General features: G+C 56.1%; 1 protein-coding gene across 4 annotated transcripts in view; it reads left to right on the plus strand.

The window, feature by feature from the left end:
* Nucleotides 1-21,101, plus strand: part of MID2 (midline 2) — a 136,409-nt gene that overhangs the window by 11,971 nt on the left and 103,337 nt on the right. Inside the window, exon 1 of one of the 4 annotated variants that reach the window (XM_049828255.1) lies at nucleotides 5,484-5,582. The exons of 1 other annotated variant lie outside the window; for it this stretch is intronic. The gene's annotated coding sequence lies outside the window, so the exon portion shown is untranslated. Of the gene's footprint in view, nucleotides 1-5,483; nucleotides 5,583-9,522; nucleotides 9,611-20,927; nucleotides 21,000-21,101 lie in introns of those variants that run through there. 2 more of the 4 variants (XM_049828258.1, XM_049828257.1) reach the window with 2 other exon arrangements.

The following is a 21,101-nucleotide window of genomic DNA, read 5'->3' on the forward strand; positions in this document are numbered from 1 at the left end:
TGACAGTGAGAGGGCTGTACTTGCCCCCAGCTCGCTCCTTTACCTGCTTCCTTGGTGCCAGAGTTAGATTGGGGGTTGTTTTACCACTGCCTTTAAAAGCATGTTCTCAGGGCTGTGAGGATCAGCTTGTACATACCAGGAAGTGAAGCTTTCCACCTTACACAAAGTCCCCTCATGCATATGTATGGCGAGGTACTCTTTACATGATTCTTGGCAGTTTTTTCCCTGGGACCGTGTACCCTTTGTTCAGGTTTTTCATGAAAAAATTCTATGTTTGCCCTCCAAAATGCGGCTCTAGCCAGGTTTTTCTTGAGCTCTGTCGAAATGCTGTGCTAAATGCAAAATTACAGATGTCTTCATGTGTGCTTCTCCTAGAGCTTGTAACTTACCCATGTGCTCCGCAAGCACAACAAATGTTTTTCCAACACAACATCTGAAAGCTGGGACCCATGGCCCACAGATACCAGGGAAAAGCACAGACATCATGTGATCCCTCTGCATGCCTGACCTGAGGTACTCGGGGCCCTTTTTCTACCCCCAAAGTGCTTGGCAAGACAGGACTTTATGTGCGTAGATCTGCTGATGGCCCTGGTCACACTGTGCTCACCAGGCTCCGTACCAACACAGGAACTCGGAGGATGAACAATACAGGAACACCACTCTCAAACAGGAGCTCCGCAGTGGTAGTAGCGACAAACCCCCAGTTCTCCAGGGGGGCAGTGAACTGTCCATACCCTATCACAGTGTTTTTCTCTGCCTGTAGCCGCCAGGCATTTTTCCATTTCACCGTAAAGCAACAGAGGTCCCTGAAGAGAGCGGCCCCATTCACTAAACCACCCAGCCTCCCTTCCTCGGCAGCATCCATCCTCTGCAACAAGTGATGAGGGAGCCCTGCGGAGTTAGAAAAGTGTAATGAAAGGTGGTTGTGATGCACAGGCAGAAGGGGCTGAGCAGAGACTGCCCTTTCAGGTGTCTAACTTCAGAGGCTGAGGGCTCCCGTGTGTTTTTCCTGTGCCATTTTCTAAGTTTAAAACCCAGCCTGAACAGGGAAAATCAAATTGTCATATGAAGCCATTCTGTGCCCCATGTGGATAATCAGCACATTCATCCTGCGGATGCACAGTGCCAGTGCCTCTGGCTGTGGCAGCAGAAGCTCTTGCTGACCTGGATGTGGCTGGGGTAACTATTACCCTCTCTTTGCCCACCTCCCCAGCAGAGCCAGGGGAGGCTGTTAGGTTTGATGGTCAGGCTGGGAGCTCCTGGGCACTGGTCCGTAAGCTGGAAGGGAAAATAGCAGGCACTGGTGCTGCTTTCTCTGTTCCCCACTCCCCTGAAAAGCTTGCTATAGTGGAAAGTCTATGAAGCTGAACCTATTTAGCTAACTGAGGAGTACTTTCATCATGGAGTCACAGTGGGGGAAGCAGTTATTGTACAGCAGGACTCTTTGGGTTAGTGAAGGCTTGATGAAACAAGAAAAACAGACCAGAGAACTTGTGCTTTATTTTGGTGGCAAGGGTCCTGGCTGCTGGAGTGACTCACTGGGGATACGTGGGAGTCCAACCCCGTGTCTTTAAAATCTGGCCAAAGTCTTTTCCCCAGGGATGTGTTGCTTCAGGTCCCTTTGCAAACACAGAGAGGGCAGCATTTTGGCTCTTTGTTGTGACCCTGGCAAGGCAGGGGAGACCCAGCTGGGGCACGTTGTGCAATGCAGCTGCCCAGCCCAGTCTGGGAACGGGGAGGACTGGGACTTGTCATGGCAAGGGGAGGGTTTGGAGACACCTGCCACCCCCCTTGCCCAGCAGCTTCAAAAACAAAGAGCAGCTCTTGCAGATGTTGTTGCGGGGAGTTTCCTGCTTCCCTCCAGCTCCCAGTTTCATGTCTTGCCTCTCCTGTGCTAGCTCCCAGGTAATGGGTGTCTTATCTCAGCACCTTGTCCCATCCCACTGCTGCTCCCCAGCAGTACAGAAGCAAAACTGGGGACTGCTCCTGCTCTTTTGCTGCGGGAATGCTCTGGGCTCTCCCCTGCAGTGCCTCACCTTCCTCCTGGAGGCCTCTTCTTCCTCGGGAGGAGAGAGAGAAGGGCCCTCCCTAGAGAGAGTTCCTCATCAGCAAGGGTTGGATTTGCTAATGCTTGTGTTCGCCTTGAGCAAAACCGCTTCACATACAGCTAACTGGGATGGCTGAACTCTGGCATAAGGGGAATGCAAACAAGCAGCTGAAATATGGAGATGTTCAGAAGATGGCTTGAAACCTGGCTAGATAGTCCTCGCCTATCGTACCCTGACTCCTTACCCAGGTGCGAATTTCCCTTCTGGGGGTCCCAGGGGAGGCAGGAGGATGGGATCGCTCACAAACAAGGTGGTGAAAAATCCCATCATTTGACCCTCCTTTAAGAACTGGGCTGTATTGAGAAAGTTTTTAGGACTGGTTTGTGTGCAGAGAAGAGATGCACCATGCACTCAGGAGAACAGTTTTTCCTCTTTGGATCGGCCCTCAAACCCCGTGGGACAGCTCAGGTCTTCTGCAGGAGGGTGTTGGACAATGAAGCCGTAACGAAGTGCATAACACTGCAACTGGCTCCTTGTGAGATGAAGAGGTGTTGGGCAAGTGGATGCTAAGCCAGAAGAGCTTGTTTTGGGGCAGGTGAGGCCTCTGGTTTACTCATCATGGGAGAGAGCTGGAGTTCGGATCAGGCTCTGAAATTCCAGGCCTCAACATGAGGTGGTGCAAAGCCTCCACTTCCCATCCGTGAACCGGGAACGGCTGCTGCCTGTGCAGCAGCGAGGAGGAACCGAATGCCTTTGGGGAAGAACTGGAGATAAAGGAGGTGCTAATGAAAGCTAGAATGAAGTCATCAAAATATAAAAAGAAAACGAGAAAAGAGTCTTCTAGGGGAATTCATCCATCCCTGCTCATCTCTACAGCTGCCTGCCTGCTCTTCAGAAGAAGCAGGAAGAGGGATTCAGAAGCTAAAAGGATTTTTTCCCCCCTCTATGCTTTCCACTGCAAGAACAAATTTTCGAGGGGGAGCCCTGCTCTGTAACCTTGTGTTATTTATTCAATAGGCATCCCAGGCACGCGGTACAACTTGAGCATCTCCATTCCCCATTTGTGAAATGCGGATGCGAACGCATACCAGCCTTGGGCAGGATAATCATGATTCCCTGAGTCCCAGCAACATGTTCGCAGCTGCATGTTACAAAAATCAAGACGGTCCCTATTCGAAATGCACAGGTTCTCCTGGAAGAGCTGTTGAGCGCTTGCCACTCCAAAATGACTTCGTGGGCAGATGGAGATGATCTCCCCATCCCTAATGAATGTGACTCACTCTGGAGTGGTTAGCACATTAGCATAAAGAGCTCTACCCTCCTGCTGCCCTGCTTGCTCAATTAAAGTGCCATTTGAACCTGATCCCTTCTGTGTTTTGAACACATGCACATACACAACTCCACTGTAATTGTAAATATTTGCCCAAGGTCACCTCTGACACCTCCAGCTTTTAATGCAGAGGCCTAACTAATCTCAGCACTCATCAAGCTGTGAGCGGGGCTGTGGTCTGCTGGGGATCTCTTAGGAAAACTGTTTGGGGGACTTAAAAAAACAAAAATACTTCTGTCACTGAGCTGTGGTCTGGTGGGTCCCAGCCCACTTGGGCCCCAGCATCAGATCTGTTCTACAGATGGAGCCACAGCGGCGCGCGCCCGTCACCGCTCCTCGGCTTGCGAGCACGAGCACCGGCAGCAGCCGATTCCTGGAGGGCAGAGGAAGGCACTGAGGCTGATCTCCGCTGCATCGCCCCAGCAGCTACTCCAGCTCCCTGTGCTCCCCAGCCCTGCCAGCTTGCTCACCCTCTGCAGTGAGGCTGTCACCAGAGCTGGGAGCTGGTGTGACAGCGTGGCACTACGTAGCTGGCCACGGTTGCATGATGACTGCTGTCTGGGCTTTATTTTTCTTGTGGGAGGAAGCCTGAGATTCTCTGAGCTCGGGTCCGAGCGGAGCTGCCAGCCTCCTGCGGTAGCTGCTCCCTGGCAGCCCTGGTCACCACGCAGGGAGAGCCCCGTGCAGCCAGGCTGTTCCCCACCTAGTCCTTGGTAATGGTGCTTTGCTGTGATCTCCAGCCATCTGCTAGTTGTTAGTGGCCTCATTTCTCCTGCAGCCTGATGTGCTTTGTCTCGGGGCTGCACATCTGTGCTATTACTCTCGCTGCTTCACCCCAGCCACCAGCACAGGGTGTGCTTGGCAGCCTAAATCCAACACTGGCTACCTCCTGCGGCCTGCTAGCAGCACTGAATTCAGAAAAGTGGATTTAATTTCCTGCCTGTCTAACCGAAGGAGGATCGGGCCGTATCAGGCTCTGATCTGGCTGTTTGTTCTCTTCTCACTCGGTCTGCACAGATGCAAATGACAAGGACCAGTCCCAGGACAGCTAAGAATTACGTGACTTGGCCACAACTGTGTGGGCTGTGTTTTTGCTGCCAGAAAAGCAGAGGTAGGATTTAATGCAGAATAAGTGGCACATATTAACTATCCTGCTGTCAGATCCTCCCAGGGAAAAGGATTTGCAGTTCCTTCGTGTGGTGAACTAGGTGAGAACAAGGCTGGCCGTGGTTGTGGTGTTGACCTCCACTGCTCGGTAGAGTACAGCTCTCTTGTTCCATTGGAAAGTCACAGCATGACAGCTACCATGTGCTCAGTGTCTGACTGTAAAAATACAGCACGTTTGCGTGTGCACGCAGCAACGACGGTATCGCAGCACGTTAAGAGCAGAAAAAGCCACGGCCGCAGGTGCCTGCACACCCAAACCCTTCTCCAGCATCTGCAAAAATCTCTCCCTGTCTCACCTGAAGGAACACCAGGAGCCTGGATATATTTTCCCTCATGTTTATTTTAAAGACACGGCTCATTTAACACTCGGGGCCGTCTTCCCGTATAAAGAACCTGTACAGCACGTACCCATGTTGCCGAGGAATAAATTACACTTCTGGGTTCCCCCTCCCTCGCCTCCCTTTGATGTTATTGCCGTGGATACATATATATATGTATACGTGCACTTTATACATAACAACGTAACCTCACCCAGCAGCTTTTTTGCTGCGTGGAAAACGCCAGGACGTCCCTCTGCTTTGCTGAGCTGGAACGTAAAAGCCCTCATCTAACCTATTTTTCAGCCGTATCTGCCAGCGGAAAACCAAACACGCTGAGGGACTCGCTGCCGAGGAACCCAGCCGCAACGTAAACGTAAGGGCATATACCGCCCTCCGGAAGGCAGGAACGCGTTGAGGCTGGTGCGCGGGTAACCGGGCGCCCGTGGGTCTCGGCGCTGGGGGGTGCGCGGCTGCCGGCTCTCCCCGCGGGCGGGCGTCAGGACCCTGAGGACGCCGGGGCTGCGGGCCTCACCTGCGGCGGGGCGTGGCGAGGCGTGGCGGGGCGTGGCGGGGGAGGGAGCGAGCGCGGCACCGCCCCCCCGCGCCCCCGCCCCGCCGCCGCCGCCGCTGCCGCCGCTGCCGCCGTCGTCTCCCCCGCGCCGCCGCCGCGCCTCCAAGATGACCGGGCAGCGGCGGGGAGGCTGCCGTAGCCCGCTGGTAGGTAGCGGCCCCGGGGGAGCGGGGAGGGTCCCGGCCGGCGCCCGGGCACCGGGGGAGGGAGGGAGGTGTCGAGCCCGGCGGCGGCGGAGCGCGGCCCTTCCCGGGCTTCCTGAGGGCTTGCAGCAAGTGGCCGCGGGGTGCGGGGTGGGGGCGGGCGGTTCCCGGGAGCCGGCGCCCCGGTGGCGGCTCCCCGCCACCCCCGCTCGTGTCTGCCGGCTGCGAAGTGCGTTTGCGAACCCGCCCCGGCATCTTCCGCCGCTCGACGGGGAGACCGGGGGAGGGGGGGCCCGGTCCCTCCCCCCCCCCCCTTCCTTCCGCGGGGGTCAGCGAGGCCCCCCGCGTCCTTCCCGGCCCGCTCTGTTGGCTGGGAGCCGTCCCGCCGGGGAGCGGCGGTGCGTTACCCGGCCGGCGGGAGAGGGGCCGGCGTGCCTGCCCGCGCCGTGCCGGCCCGCCCTACTTCAGTGACCCAGCACCCCCCGCCCCCCGTTCCCCAGGTAAAGCACGTCGCGTCCCCTCTGCCTGTGAGCCCGGTGACTACACTTCCCATCCCGGCCGTTCTTGGCTCCAGGCTCCCGCTGCTGTCGGCAGGGAGCTCGGTGCGGGCCGCTGCCCCCCCCCCCGCCCCAAGCGCTCCCCTTCTTCCCGGCAGTGCGGCACGGCCCCGGGCGCGATAAAGTTTAGTTAAATGGAAGTTAAAAGGTAGCGGGTTCTCCCGAGCCTGGCGTCCTCCGGTGTCCGCAGGCTTCTCGCAGAGCAGGAGGGAAGAAACGGGCATGTGTAATGTGTCTGCTGCTGCAGACCCCTCTGTTGCACCGAGAGGCTGGGCAGTATTTCTTGGGATATTGCTCTGGCATTTTATTGCCTGTGCTCTCAGAGGCATTATTGCTAGTCTTGAAGCAGAGCATGTTTTGCTTGCGCTGAGAATCTGTTGAGCTGTTAGAAAATGCGCCTGAGTGACGCGCGAGAGCTGAATTTCCTCGTCCTCACGCTTTATTTATGTGTCTTGCCTCCAAAAACGTATCAACCGCATATTTTATTGCTCTAATGTGCACAGCTAAAAGATGGTTGTAATGTAGCTCGGGCGGCAAAGGGCCGTTCTGCTGAACGGGTTGTGGAGTTTCTGGAGAGGGCAAATGGCTCTTGTTGCTCCATAATTTCCTCAAGTCTTGACACGCCGGGGTGTTAATGGCTCCGGCTCTGCCTGCCCTGCCTGGCTTTTGCCCAGGTCTCCTCGCGCTCTCGAGCGAGCCCTGAAACCTCGACTGAGCCTTTGTTGTCGGAAGGCGGCTTCAAGGAGACCGGCTCCGCTTGAGGAGCTGCTGCAGCCAGGCTAAAGCCAGCAGCTGGAGCGCTGTGCATCGTGCTGGGGCATTGCTGGCTCCTGGGTGGCATTGGCTCAGTGGTCACGTCACCGCTGGGCAGCGTCCAACGAGGCTGGGAAGTGCCACCAGCCCATCACCCTGCATGCATGGGGTCGAGCCAGGGCTTGAGCTGCTACTTGACCCTTATATTAAGATCAGCGGTCCCCTTCCTTCCCTATCTCCCCCCGCTCCGGGCGAGCTGGGGGTGTGCGGTAGCCCCTGGTCTGTGCAGGAAGGGGGGCTGTGGTGGAGCTGCCCGCAGAGGGCTGGGTGGGCAGGCTGCTGGCAGAGCTCCTGGCTTCTGTGGGTGCCGTGGGGTCTGCACTGTGGTTGTCGCTGCTGCGTTTCGCCTGCTAGGAGCACGCTTGAAACTTCTCTCTTGGCTCTTGCCCCTAACGAAGGGGCAATAAAACTAGCCACAAAATGGGAGGAAGGGAGGCTGGTTGTGGCAGTTTCCCTGCCCTGGTCAGTGGTCTTGGACCCAAGGGGATGTTCCTTGAGGATGCTCCTGGGAAAAGACAGAGAGTGAGAGAGGAGTATGAGGAGGAAGAATGAATGTCAGCAACAGGAGCAGTTGCATCTATTCAGGCAGGTGGTGTTATTGCTACAGAGCCCTGGGTGTGCCGGCTGCTTTGCAAGCGATTAGAGACAGGTCTGTGCCCTGCGGAGCCTTTTCCGGCATTGGGTGAAAGTAGCGTGTGCGTACAGCCAGGGTCCTGAGAGTTGTGCTGCCTGTTTTGTAAATGTTGCTTTAGAAAAAGAAATTAAGCTGCAGTGGGTGATAAATTCCCTCCCTTGAAGAGTGTGCTTGCAGGCAGGCTGCGCTCCAGTGGCCTTGTTGGCACAGGCACAGCTCAAGGGGCTGATGTGCTAACAGTTTGTATGTCGTTGCATTTTATATATGTGTTTGTAAGCAGGGTGGGATCATCCCCGAGACCATGTGAGATTGATAAATGACTTATTTTTAAAATCAGGATTGTCTTGTCCCTTGATCATCTCCTCTAGGGGATGGGGAGGCATGTTTCCAAACCTGCACTTGGGTTTTTCATCCTGAATCCCCTGGACTATGGCTCTGAGTGTGGGTTTCTGTGGAGTCGGTGGTTGGGGCTGCTGGACTGCCTGAAGTGGGGGGGGGGGGCGCGCGGTTTGAGCCTGTTACCTCTCGGGTCAGCTCCTGACTTCTGGGAGGCTTGTCGCTGGAGAGACCATGGCTCTCGGCTGTCCCATCAGAGATGCTGGAACCAGAACTTTCTCTGCAGGCTGCACAGCCGGTTCTTTAAACGAAGCTAATAAGCAGTGTGATTATTTTGTACCTCTGGAGGGAGTTACTGCTTCCAGTAACATACCCACCTTCGCTCCCTTGAAATCTCTCTTAGGCTGGCGCTCCCCTCTTCTGCACGAGCTAGCAGGCTATTTCAGGAGGGTTTGTGGCTGCTGAAGGATGCTCCCCTGAGCGTCCTCCTTGGGAGGGACAAACAGCCCTGGGGAGGTGTGGGGTCAGGGTCTGGTCTCCTTGCCAGGGCTTGAACCTGTGCTGCTTTTTTTTTTTTTTTGCTTGTTTTTAACATTCTCGCCCTGGAAAACAAGTGCGTGTTGCAGCTTAATGAGTGCCTGGCTTTACTGTCATCTTTTGCAAATGAGCAACTCTGTCGGCCTCGCCGATAACCGGCCTCCCTCGGCTGCCTCTTCCAGTGCGATCGCTTGTCGGTGCGGAGCCCTGAGTCCCGAAAATGCCAGGGCAGGGAGGTCACCGGCGGGGAGAATGGGGCATCTGTGCACCGCTGAAAGCTGCCTTGTGCCGTGCGAGGGTGGCTCGTCCCTGACCGTGGCTGCCGGCGGGGCTCTGGCAGCCCGAGCGGTGCTGGGGAGGGAGCGTCTTGCCCCTCAGATCCTGTGCCGCCTTCCTGTTTTCTTAAGCGCGGCCTCAAGAAAACATGGTGTTAGCTCTTTTTGCCAGTGGCCCAGGACCTGCCCGTTGTCTGCTGGGTGCGGAGAGGGGGACAGTGCTGAGCCCCAAGCCCGTGGCTTGTGTGGTCCTTGGAGGTGACACGGGGGCAAGAGCTGGGTCCGCTGCAGCCCCAGCTTTGTGGGGTGGAGGTGGTGGGGCCCTGCCAGCCTCAGCCAGACGTGCAGCGCTTGGTGGCTTCAGCATCTGCCCTCCCCCCTGTTCCTCGTCCCAGCCCTGAGCAGGCTGGGGAGCAGGGCCGGTGGTAGAATAGCCCCTTTTGTGCCTCTGGACACGCTGGCCTTTCTCAGGAAATAGCTTATTGTATTCGCTGGCAGCGCCAGGCTTCGTCATCGCCTCTGCTCGCTGCCTCCGCTCTGTCCCTGCGCGGGGGCTGCCATCAGCCCTGCCCGCTGCGGGCAGCACCAGGCCCCGGGTCCAAGTGTGTCCCGTGTCCGGGGGGCAGTGGCTAGGACGGGGACGTCCTTGTCCTTGCTCATCTGGGGCTCCCGACTCGCTGCTGGGGGTGGGGGGGAAGGCAGACCCCCCACCAGCACAGCGGGGAGAGGAGCAGGGTGATGCCCTGCAGGACCACCCCGGTGTGGGGACGGGTCCTGGTGATGAGAAGCTTGGCGCGCCCAGCTGCCCCTCGCCCGCAGGGTTGAAGCTCTTTGCCCTGCACAGCCGGGCCGTGCTGCAGCCCCCTTGCTCTGTGCTGGGTAAGAGCCTGCCCCGCGCGGCTGGGGTGCACCCGGACCTGGCGTGGGGTTTCGGGGTGGGGGGTCAGGCATGCCGGCGTGTGAGTTTGGACCTCTTTTTCGGCTCGGTGGTGCTGGTCTGCCTTCACGCGGCTCGCTTGTCCCCACGTCACCGGCTGGGCCTGGCTTCCTCCCCGAGCAAACAAACCTGACGTGCCTCCGGGTGCCGGAAGGGCCGGGGACATCCCTCCGCTGCCCCTTTCCCCTGCTCCTCGCTTGCCTTTGGAGTCCTTCTGGCAGCCCGGCTCAAGCTGTCGTCCCTCTCGCGTCCCCCGCCACCCCTGGCAACGTCGCCCTTTCCCTCCCCCTGTGATGTCCCCTTCTTCTGCACAGGGCTGTTCAGAGGGGACGTGGGCTGTCCAGTGTCCCCCGGTGTCGTGCCAGTGGCCACTGTGAGAGCGGGGAGGGGACGCTGCACCCCTGCAGGTGCCATCGCTTCCCCCCATCTCCGAGGTGCCTGGGAAAAGCCTGGCGTGCTCCGAGGCTGCTCCCTGCCTCGGCCAGGGCTGCCCTGGGATGGTCCCAGCACGTTTTGGGCTGTGCTGAACTGGAGGAGTCTTTCAAATTGCAGTGGAAGCAGCTTGCGGGATTTGGAAGGTGTTTCCCGATGAAAACAGTGTTTATTATTTAAAACTGTGCTGGCTGGGATGTGTCCAAGCAGAGGAGTGTGCTCGGTAGCCTGCTGCAAGCAACCTGGCCTGATATGCGGACGCCTGCTCTTCCCTGGCTGGGTGTTGGCAGCTGGTTTTGTTTCCTTTGGGGCATTTCCCGTGCGATTTCCGCACTTCGAAAGGAAGAGGGTGCGGATGGGATCTGGTTCGAATGCGGTCTTCAGCCAGAGTGCCCTGTGGATAAGCGGGGACACTTGCTCTCACCCATGCAGATTAAAAGTGATGCTGGATTTTTTTGCTCTCAGAATTTAAGAGCAGAGACTAAAGAGAAAGGAGGATTGTTGTGTGGGTTTTTTTGTTGTTGTTTGGGTTTGAGTTTGGGTTTTTTGTTTGGTTTTTTTTTTACAGCTGTTGCAGAGTTGGATGCTGCAAGCTCTCAGGTCTGAAAACTATTTTATGTATCTCTCTATCTGGACTCTCTACTTGAGAGGGAAAAGGAAAACCCAGTAGCTTGTGAAAAGCCAACGTGAAAAACAATAGAAAACCTGCTATTTCAGTGAGAAACTGAGGGCAAATCCAAGAGATGCTTTTTTCAGACCATGCAAGAAAACATTTAGCAGGTCTGTGTGCCAGCTCTGCACATGAGTGACTTGGCATACGTCAGGAGTTCCAAGGCTTTGCTGGCTTTCCATGACGTGGCTTGGGATCCTGAAATGAAAGGGGCTCTGTGCCTCTGCAGAATGTTATTACTATTGTTTATAACTGGAATTCATGTCTAAGAGGGAAATGAATTGCTAGCTCTGTTTGTTTATTCCTCATTTTGCAGGCACAGCAGCTAGACCACATTGGGGTAATGGCCTAGAAATTAAATTTCATTTTAATACGCAAACCCAATTTTGAGTTGGTTGACCAAAGGGGAAAAAATTAACTTCAGACAGCAGGCAGAGGTCTGAAGTAGGATTCAAGCCTGAAGTAGGATTTGAGCACAGCATAATAAATGTAAACTGGCTGAAGGTCTGCATGGGAGTAAGAAGATGCATACACGCACACCCCTCTGAAATGCAGCTGTGCGGCATCCTTCGGGAGCAAGTCAGAGGTGACGTGGAATAAATTAGTTTTTTGCTTTTTCAAAGAGGCACGGAACGAGTTAAATGTGTTTCATGGGCAATGGTCAGAAGAACCCTGCTAAATCTGGTTGTGTAACTGTGCTGATTAAAATTAGGCAGGGTAAGGCCATCTAATGATGCCCAAGTACGTGAAGTAGGGGGTTGCTGGGGTGGCCATGCTGGTGTTCGAGCACCCTGACGTGAGGCTGTGAGCAGCCGCTCTGGTTTGCTGCCCTGGCTGGGTGTCTGGGAGGGGGGGAGGAATTTGCAAGCCCTCCATGCCCGCTGTTGGGTGTTGATGCTGAGCCCCACTGTGACACTGTGTGACGGAGGCACTGCTAGCTGCTGTCCTTGTGGTCCTGCTGCCAGAGATGCTGCGCATCCCCTGCCACCGCGGGGCTTTGCTTTGACCAGCCAGGGTGTCCAGGGCTCTGGTGTGTGTGTGGGACCTGCTGTCAGTCTGTCTTGCTCAGCAGCTTCTCTCCAGTGGTGGCTGTAAGCAGATGCTTTGGGAGAGAGGGAATGGGGCAAGGGAGGGTGGCAGGGGTCTGCAGTCCCCATGCAGGGGGGACAGGACAGAGACAGGAGATTCGCATCCCTCCCATAAGTGCTCCAAAATCCTGGAGCTGGACCTGCTGCCCATGCAAGGAAGCAGATGTGGATCCAGGCTTCAGAAGTCCTGCACAAGGGGATTTATCCTGGTCGGACCTGACCTTGAGCCAGTACCTGCTGTGTGATGTCTGCCCTGGTACCGTGGCTTTGGATGAGGTATCTGCACCTCTTCTTCCTTCTTGCATTCAGCTGAAATCTGGTGCAAGAAAATTTTTTTGTGTTTCTTTTTTTGTTTGTTTTTGGTTTTGGGTTTTTTTGTTACTGTGAGATTGGTCAAATCCTGGCACAGGCTGCCCAGGAGAGGCTGTGGAGTCTCCATCCATGGAGATATTCAAAACCCAACGGGCCACGGTCCTGGGCAGCTTGCTCTAGGTGACCCCGCGTGAGCTGGGGTTGGTCTCCATCCTCAGAGGTCCTTGCAGACCTCAGTGTTTCTGTGACTTACCCGCTCTCTCACCTGAGAGTCCCTGGGAGCGTGGTGGGCCTGGTGGCATGGCGCCGTGTCCCGTGGTCCCTGGGGAGGAGGGATGCGGTGGATTCTGTGCTCACCTTGCAACACAGAAGTCTGGGAGAGCTGGTGGCCGTGCGCTGTCTTGTAGGATTTAGTGGCAAGAGACCTACCTCAGCCTTTTAGTCTGTGTGGTTATTACTAGAGGTGATGTCTCTCCTTGGAATGATTTGCTCGGACCGGGTGCAGCCCAGACATGAAGGGAAAGGGCTATTGCTGAGCTGTTAAAAGGATATTTAATATTGGGGACCCCAGTCTGGAGGGGATGTGCATCAAAGGGGGAGCAAGGTGCTGGCGGGTGTGCTCCTGGCAAAGGAGGGACAGTTGAATACCCTTCATTTTAGGGACAGCATTGCTGATAGCCCCCTCCTCCGGGGTGAGGAAGGAGGGGATGAGCCGTCGCTGCGAGTCCAGCAGATGCGAGCATGGGGCTGTTCGTCAGCAATGCAGCTGAAAGAACGATTCTTGAAATAGAGGGGAAAGGTGAGATGATGCCCCAGGTCCAGAGGTCACCCAGACAGCTGGGTTTATGGCTGGGGAGGGAATAGATCGAAGAAAATAATAAACCACTTCAGGGCTGGGATGTTGCTGAGGGAAGGGGCCCTCGGGGGTGTGGGTGACCCTATGGGTGACATGCTGGGCAGACATCGGACGTTCCTGCTTTATAGCCTGCCTTGTAGGCCGGAGGAGAGAAAAACTCTTCCAGGCAGTTACGGGTGAGCTGAGCAAGGAAAGCATCCTGCATTTAGGAATTATTTTACTCTTTTAGTCCAGTGCCCGGAAGGGCAGCAGTGGTGTCTAGAGGAGTCATTCTGCATGGTCAGTCTAGCTCTGCTGCCTGCTCAGCTGCCTCAGAATAGCTGGGGAATTCAGATGAGAAGCAAGGCATGGATTTTCAGTGGTGTGCATGATGAATTGCTGGAAAAAGAGAGGTGGCGATGCTCCAGAAATGTACTCCGTCAGGGCCCAAAGGTGTCCGGGCAATGGGGGAAGTGCTGAGGCAAACCTGAGCTGGGGGCAAAATGTGGTGGCCTCGGTTATGTGTCTGTGATCAGGCCATTTGAGGGGCCTTTTGGCCTTGAAACTGCTAGTCTCAAGGTCACTCGAGGGTTTCTGCCACCTGGGAACAAGCCTTCTGCTGGCTGCAACGACATGGTGTCCCCCATCGCAGTCCCAGGGAGGCCCCAGCTCAGCACCCATGTGCCTGCAGGGATGGCGGTGCGGGTGTCCCTGGGGCACGGGACCTGCCAGCATCGGAGCTGCAGCTTGTGCAAAGCCCAGCACGGCTGCCCTGCCCTGCCGAGGGTCACCCGTGGGTTACACCCGAAGCAGGGCAGAAGAGCTGTGCTGCCTTTTCCCAGTTCCTCCTGTCTGTTTTGGATGCTGGGTTGCTCCAGGCGCAGGGCTGGTATGCACCAGGTGCAGAAGAAATCCAGAAACTCTGAATTGTTGCAGAAATATATTGGCTCAGGCCCTGTAAAGGCATTTTGTTTATCTTCAAGCATCTGATGTGTTCTTAAAGCTGGCGCTTGGGAGCTGCTGGAGTTCCTCCGGCAGCACGTCCTGGGAGCAGCCTGCACGCACATCGGCTGTCTCCTGAACCCTGTCTGTAAACACAGCAGGCTCGTTTAGGCAGTGCTCATGTTGCCAAGGTCTTCTCTGTTGGTTGCTTTGCTTTAGTGCTCACGTTGTCTTCTCATTGCTGCAAGCAGCTCTGCCATAGCTGAACGTTTTGTACAGGGGTTGGAGCACAGAGCGAGGATCCTGGTCGGCTCTGCAGCTCTGCTTGCAAGATCCTGAGCTGCAGCAGAGTGCTGGAGAGTGAGCCAAGCTCAATTGCATTTGTTTAGCAAATTCACCCTGATTTCTTCTGGCTTGCGCTTTGCATCACGGTATATTTGCAGCATGCTGGGACCTGGCCTCAGCTCTCTCCGCCGATGCCTCTGCCTGTATGTATTGCTTTTTTCCCCCTCCCAGAATGTGCTTTGATTATTCCCCCCCCCCCCCCTCCCCCCCAAAGGTTTTCCTGGCTGCAGGTGGCTCCATCTCTTGCTCCCTGATGCTGGAAGCATTTGTGTGCCTGTAGGAAGGAGGAACGAGTTGAGCTTTGTCCTGCAGGAGGGTGGTAGGTGCAGAGCTGCACGACTCTGGGCTTTTCTATGATGAGCAATCCTGGCCATAATCATCATCTTGCTTGGCATGTTCCTTCTCCTCCATGGCTGGTGGAGCTCTGGGACCTCTGCTGACCCCACAACCATGCCTGAGGTTCTCCTGAGCCCCTGTTCTTCTGTGCTTCTCCTCTCAGGCTTGCTTTCCTCCTGAGAAACTTCCCATTTCTTCATCAATGGGGGCTGGCCTCTCCCAGGGACAGGCTCCTTTTCATCCTTTCTGGGATTTTTCTTCTCAGCCCCTGAAGCCAGACTTGATGCTTCCTGGCTTCCCTGTTCTCCCTCAAAGTCATGGTCCTTCCCTCCGCTTCCTGAAGCATCTGCCTCACTGGCACAGTTCCATGCTGCCCGATCCTGTCTCCCTGCCTTCCACTGCTCTACCTCCCTCCCTGGCACCCACAGCTGCCTCGGATAAATGCTCTGCAGCCATTTCGTGGTTGGACCAGGAGGATTTCTTCCTCATGCCCTGCTGGAGTTGCACTCTCCTGTGTCATTGCTTGCAGTGCAGGCTTGTTTCGGCTCTTCTCGGGTCTCTTGCCTTCTCTCCTGGCACCTCCGCTCCCATTTCCCCACCACCGTGTCCCTGCTCTCCCTTATCTCTTCTCAAGCCCATTGCAGTTGCTCTCCCCGTCACTGGTGGCTCCCAGGCTGGGTTTCCCCATCCTTTCTCCTTCCAAGCCTCTGCTGCCCTCCTGACACGGAAGGCCTCCCGATTGCTCCTGCTGTGCCAGGGCCGCATCCTGCACCGTGCCCTATGTATGCTTCCTGCTCTGCTGTTCCCCCTCTGCCACCCCCAGCCTGGGCACAACTCCTGAGCTCTGCTGCTCGCCTCTCGCCCTGACCCGCTGCGTGCTGAAGCGAGTGCCTGGGAGGCCGCGCACGTGGGCAGAGCTCGCTGGGTGCTGGGTCTGCAGGGAAGCAGCAAGTCCCTGCGTGCTCACGCGGGGAGCACGAAATGCAAAGCTGGGGTGCCAAGCTCTGCTGCTAAGGAGGAGGCTGCTAAAACTTCTTGCGTGTCCTTGCTAGCTTACTCCTGGGCACTGATGCCACTGAGTGAAGCACAGGGATGCTGTGGCTTCTGCCTTTGGTATCCCAGGCACCTGCCTGGACTCACAGTGTTTGGGCTGCTGGTGTGCCAGCTGCGAGAATCTGCATATAAGCGCGAAACTTAATTTCCAAGAATAATGTTGCACTGGTCTTTGACTTCGTTATGCTTTGAAATGAGGGAGCCCAGCTTCTGGGTGTCATCAGAGGATGCTTTTTTGGGTGCTGGCTGCTGTTGCCTTCCTGGTCCCTCTCTCCATCTGTGACATGTTTGCATTTTTTTGGCATGAAATATGTCAGCCTTTTTTCATCCCTTTTACCTGATTCCTGAAGTCCTTTAGCAGTGCTTCATCTCATGAATAATCGTAAAGCAGCATTATCGCCCTGCTTGCTGGGAGGTGATTCCGGCTGCTCTGCGGGGGTCATTAGTGGCAGGGTGACGTGCGTCACCGATCGTGATGCCACAGGGCTGGTGTCTCCCCAAAGCACAGGGTGGTGATGCCCTCTGCAATGCCAGGGCTGCCATGGGAGAGGATCCAGCTCCCACACTGGCCCCAGCGTTCTCTCTGCATGTGGGGATGACAGCGGGCAGGATAGGGAGCTCAGCCTCCTCCCTGCTGCCTGAAAAGCTGCTCAACGCTCCAGCCCTTGGCTGAGAAAGACCATGGTCTGGGCATGTCAGACTGAATTGATTTGTATATGTACAATTTTTTTTTTTAAACTCTTTCACTCCTGCCAATACTTTCTTAAGTCTCTGGCCACTGGTGCGGTCCCTGTGTGACCTGCAAAGTGCTGTGCTCCCTTCAGTATCCTTGGGATTTGCGTGCATTTATTATTCTTCACCAGCCGTGAGCTTTGCCATCCACCTGCAAGACGCAGCAGGCTTTCCATGGAGAATCAAGGCAGTCAGATGCTCTCGGAGGCGAAGGCGCCTCTGTGTGTAAAACCCTGTCTCCAGTGAGCCTCTTGCAGGGTCTGTGATTATTACAAATGCAAAATACAGAGCGTTTTCTTTTTCTTTCAGATCATTAAAAGAACCCTTCAGTGTTATATAGCAGGTATTGTCTGTGCTGTGCCTCTTGTTGCTAAAAGCCATCCTCTGCCTCCCTCCAGCAGCCCACAGGCAGGGAGGGAGTAGGGATGGCAGGAGGAAATTACCTTTGTAGTTACCTGCTTCATCTCATGAATTGTATCTAAGGGGAACTGAAAGGGATGGCAGGGAGATCCATAGCCCCTGCACGCTGGCACAATTATCTTGGTTGCCCTTTGGAGCAGGGAGGAGCGCTCTGGGTGATGCAGTGTGGCAGAGCCGTGCTGGCTGGGGACCGGGGGTGATGGAGGCAACTGGTGTGGTTGTAATCCTCCGGGAAATAGAGTGGGATTGTGTAATTATTCAGTGTGCTCTGGGATGCAGCCTGTGCTGGGCTTCGGAGCGGCAGGTTCAAGGGTTATGCCCTCATCTTTCGCTTAATCTGATCTTTTAGATGACTTGGTGAGCTGCTTGTTTCTGACCCGGCTGTGTGTACTCAGGACCTGCCTTGCCCGCTCGGTGTTTAATCCCCATCCCGGCATGAGCCGTGGGATATGGCGGATGGTGTCCTGCAGCAACGTAGCCTTACTGGTGTCCTGCTGATAGCCTGGCTTTGATCAGAAAACTTCTTGGTGGCAGGAGACCGAGCTGAGGGCTGCTCCTGGAGGATGTTGACTGTTGCCTTGCTGGTGGAGCATCCTGTGACGTGCCACACAAAGCGTGAGGGACCACCGCTGTGGGTGTTTGCACCCAGAGCAGAGGGTGGGACATGGGGGCAGGCGGTGGACTCTGCCATACCAGTCCCCTCTGTGTGCTGGAGCCTCCTTGCTCTTGCTGTAGAGCACAAGCTCCTTTGCACAGGGATATTACCTAGTAGCATGCCACACTGATAAATGCCCAGGGTGTTCAGGGCAGCACCGAGGGGCTCATGCGAGTGGCTGGAAGCACGTTGCTGCTGCCCGAGCTGGTCATGCCATGCCCATGCACCCCCTTGTCCTGTAACGCTGAGCCATCCCTGGGACCTGGGCTGGATCTTGCCTGGATGCAGGGTTCAAATCTTTCCAAGCCGGTCCTATAGGCTGGGTGATAAAACCCAGCTGAGCTGGAGTTGCAGAAAGCAGAGCCTAACGCTTGTAGGTGGGTGGGCATCGCACAGTGTTGATAGCAGCAACAAGCAGAAAACATCCAGCTCCTACAAAGCCAGCGCTGCTTGCTCTCCAGTGGTCAGTGGTTTGGGAGATGCAGGAGCTACGAACCTGCCAGCAGAACTGTGCTGGTGTGGCAGGGTGCATGCAGTGCCTGCTGCTGTGCCTCTGGTAGATCCAGTAGCAGGGTGCTTAGGGCAGGGGCTGGCTGCTGGGCTCCCTGAGCACCTTGCTGTGAGCCCAGGGCCGAGTGTGTAGAGCCTGGCAGTGAAGCGGTGCAAATACAATTGCAAAATAATCTCAGTGTTAGGTGGCATATGGCTGGGGGAAAGCTGAGCCAGTTGAATTGGTGCTCTTTTTTTTTTTTTTTTTTTTGTTTAGTTTCTTTTTTGAGATGAAGGGTAAAAATGCTTATGTGCAGAAGTGATTGAGGGCTGGAGAGCCCTCTCCAAAGGGATGCTAACAGTTGTGAGTCGCCTCGGAGGCCAGGAGCATTTCATCTTGAAAGACTTCAAATGACCCGTTTAATGCACTGGTAAAATGTCCAGGGAACGCTGGTGTCCCTCTGTCATTCTGCAGCGCCAGGAGGAGGACTGGGAAATCTAGCCCACGGAGCACTCCCAAGGGTTGAGTGTAGGGAAACGGTTTAAAAAATTGCCATGATTTGAAAACAAGCCTTGATTTGTCCTTTGTCCCTCTGTGAAATGAAGAGGTGGTAACTGTAGCTGCAGAGGGTCTCCAACATGCTCTGGTCTGGCTGCAGAGGGAGCAGCGGGGTCTGCGGCTGGCTTGCACCCTCCCTGCTGGAGCCCTGCAGCAGCATGGGAGCTTTCCTCTGAGCTTGCCTGCAGCTGGTCCGGTACAGCATCGCTGGCTGTGCCATGCTGGAAGTGAAGCTGGGCTGGGGCACGGTTGCAAACTCAGTCCCCAAACCTTCTGCGCTGGGACCCTCGGCACGTGGGTGAGCCCAGGCGGTGCCCAGAGCCACTTACGCTGGGAAAAACGTGTCTCCAAAGCACGTGCCTCGTGGGCCAGCCCCCTTTTGCAAGGGAAGCCTGAAACGGCGAAGCCCTGGGCTGATCCCTTGGCTCTGGTGGTGTGTTGCTTCCCTCCTTTTAAATAGTTTGTGTCTTAGCCGAGGCCCGTAGGCCAAGTTACGCCAGTCTGGGCCCCTCTTCCTGAATGTGGCAGGGGGGAGGGTGTGAAAGTCCAAAATATCTGCTACCTGCATTGTTTCTGCATTGGGGATTAACGCTAATTATTCCCCCATTGTCTTTAGTTCCTGCAGGAAGCCTTGTTTATCTTACCCGCTTCACCAGGAATGCAACCCCAAGGAGCCTGTGCAGATATATTTAAACTTGCACAAAGCAGCACAATAGCCTTTGAATTTCCCGACCCCATGGCATCGGTCACGAGCGTGGCCATCGCGTTTAGTGGTTTTGGGGTTTGGAGGCTGGAGCGGATGCTTGGCTGGGGCAGCCCAGCGAGGCTCTGCGGCAGCGGCTGGCTCTGAGCTGACTTGCACAACCTCCAGTTAGCAGCGCACGAGGTTGGGATCTCTGCGGGGAGGTTGGAATAGCCTTTTTCTTGCTAGCAGTGCTGAGCAACAAAATGGGACTGAAGCAACATCGTCTGCAGCTTGCTTTTTCACGGGCTCGCGGGGCTGACGCAGTGCCGCGGCACACGTGCTCTGCAGAGCGCTGTCTGAGCTGCTCTCTGGGGACGCGCTGTAGCCCTTAGCAGGCTGAGACATTGAAGGAAACCTTGGTCCAGGCAGCAGCTCCTGGCCCTTTTGGAGCCATGCCTTGCTTGTGTGGCCCGTTCCAGTTTTCTCCCTTCTCCTGTGGGGCTGCCCAGTGCTGCTCTGCAGCCTGTGTCGGGGAGTGCAGCAGGGGGGATGCCAAGCACTGGCCTGCACTCTTGGGCTCTGTGCCTTCGCTGGGATGGGGCTGTACTGTGCAGGAGGAACCCCTTCATTGGTTGAGGATCTGTCTTCACTCTGTCCCCCAGTAAACATCCCTCCAGTAGCAGCCTCGATGTTGGCACACCGTGAGGGTCCCTGGAGAGCACCAGTGGCAGGCCAGCTCCTTGCTGTGCCATGCTTGTGTTGCAGCAGCACCCGGTATCTTCCCAGGTTTGGGTCTGTCTCTTCTGGCTCCTTCCTGCATTGGACTTTGCCGTGAGCCCAACCTCACCTTCGCTGCCTCGCTTTGTTTGTCAGCACCTCTTTAAACCCTGCTCCCTCGTGGGTGAGCAGCGCCGGTGTCCTGCGTTGAGACTTGGTGGCCCGGTCTGGAGGGGGGATAACCCCAGCATGGCTCATGGGGCGCAGTCCTCGAAGGATGCTCATGCCCCACTATGATGCCGGGGCTGCGAATGCTGGTGCGGGCTGCTACTTCTCCAGCCTCCGGAAAGACTGAGGGGTTCACCCTCGAAATACGCTTCTCCTCGGCCACGCTGCTGCTCCAAGGTCACTGGGGGATTTATGCGCAGCTGCCTATGCTGCCTTGTCTTGCTTCTGGTTTAGCGAAGGAGCCGAGCTTCCATGGTTGGCGCAGGTAGAAAGTGGGGTGCTGGGTGGTGGTGTGGGGGGCTCTGCTTGCTCTGTAGCTAATGGCTGTGGGCCCTGGCAGTGCCTGACGTGGTGCTACGTTGGTCGGGTCTTTGCCTGCAGGAGCTCTGTGCAGGGCTGGGTGCCTCCCTGTGCAGCATCCATCTGAGGGATAAAAGCTGTGACTCGCTCTTGAGCCCAAAAGGTTATTATAAAGCACCAGCTGCTGCTGCACTGCATTTGCAGCCATGCCCTCCCCTCGTCCTTGCAGGGCCACGGGCCTCTGGCTGCTTGCAGGGACGTTGCTGGGCTGGAGCTGCATTGCAGGCAGTGCCTGAGGAAGAGGGGAAGGACGCAGAGCTGCGGGGTGCACTTGGAGGAAGGCTTGGATCAAAAAGCTGCTGCGATGTGTGGTCTGGCAGGAACCAGCCGGGTGCAGGTCTTTTTTCAGGAGCTGCTGGTGCTGACATAAGCGCTGTGTTTTGCTCGCCTGTCTTGCAGCAGCTGACCGTGCTGGGCAGCGGAGGAGAAGCCGTTAGACCAGGGTGGCAGGAGAGCAAATAACTGCAGGAGAGGTGAAGGAGGGAGGGAGGGAGGTGGCGAGATCTGGGGCAGAGGAGGGGTTTGGTGGGCAAGGGAAGGAGGATTTGCAGGGGGATGGCAGGGCTGCTGGCACC

This window comes from Accipiter gentilis, chromosome 24, assembly GCF_929443795.1.
Source record: "Accipiter gentilis chromosome 24, bAccGen1.1, whole genome shotgun sequence".
Taxonomy (NCBI): domain Eukaryota; kingdom Metazoa; phylum Chordata; class Aves; order Accipitriformes; family Accipitridae; genus Astur; species Astur gentilis.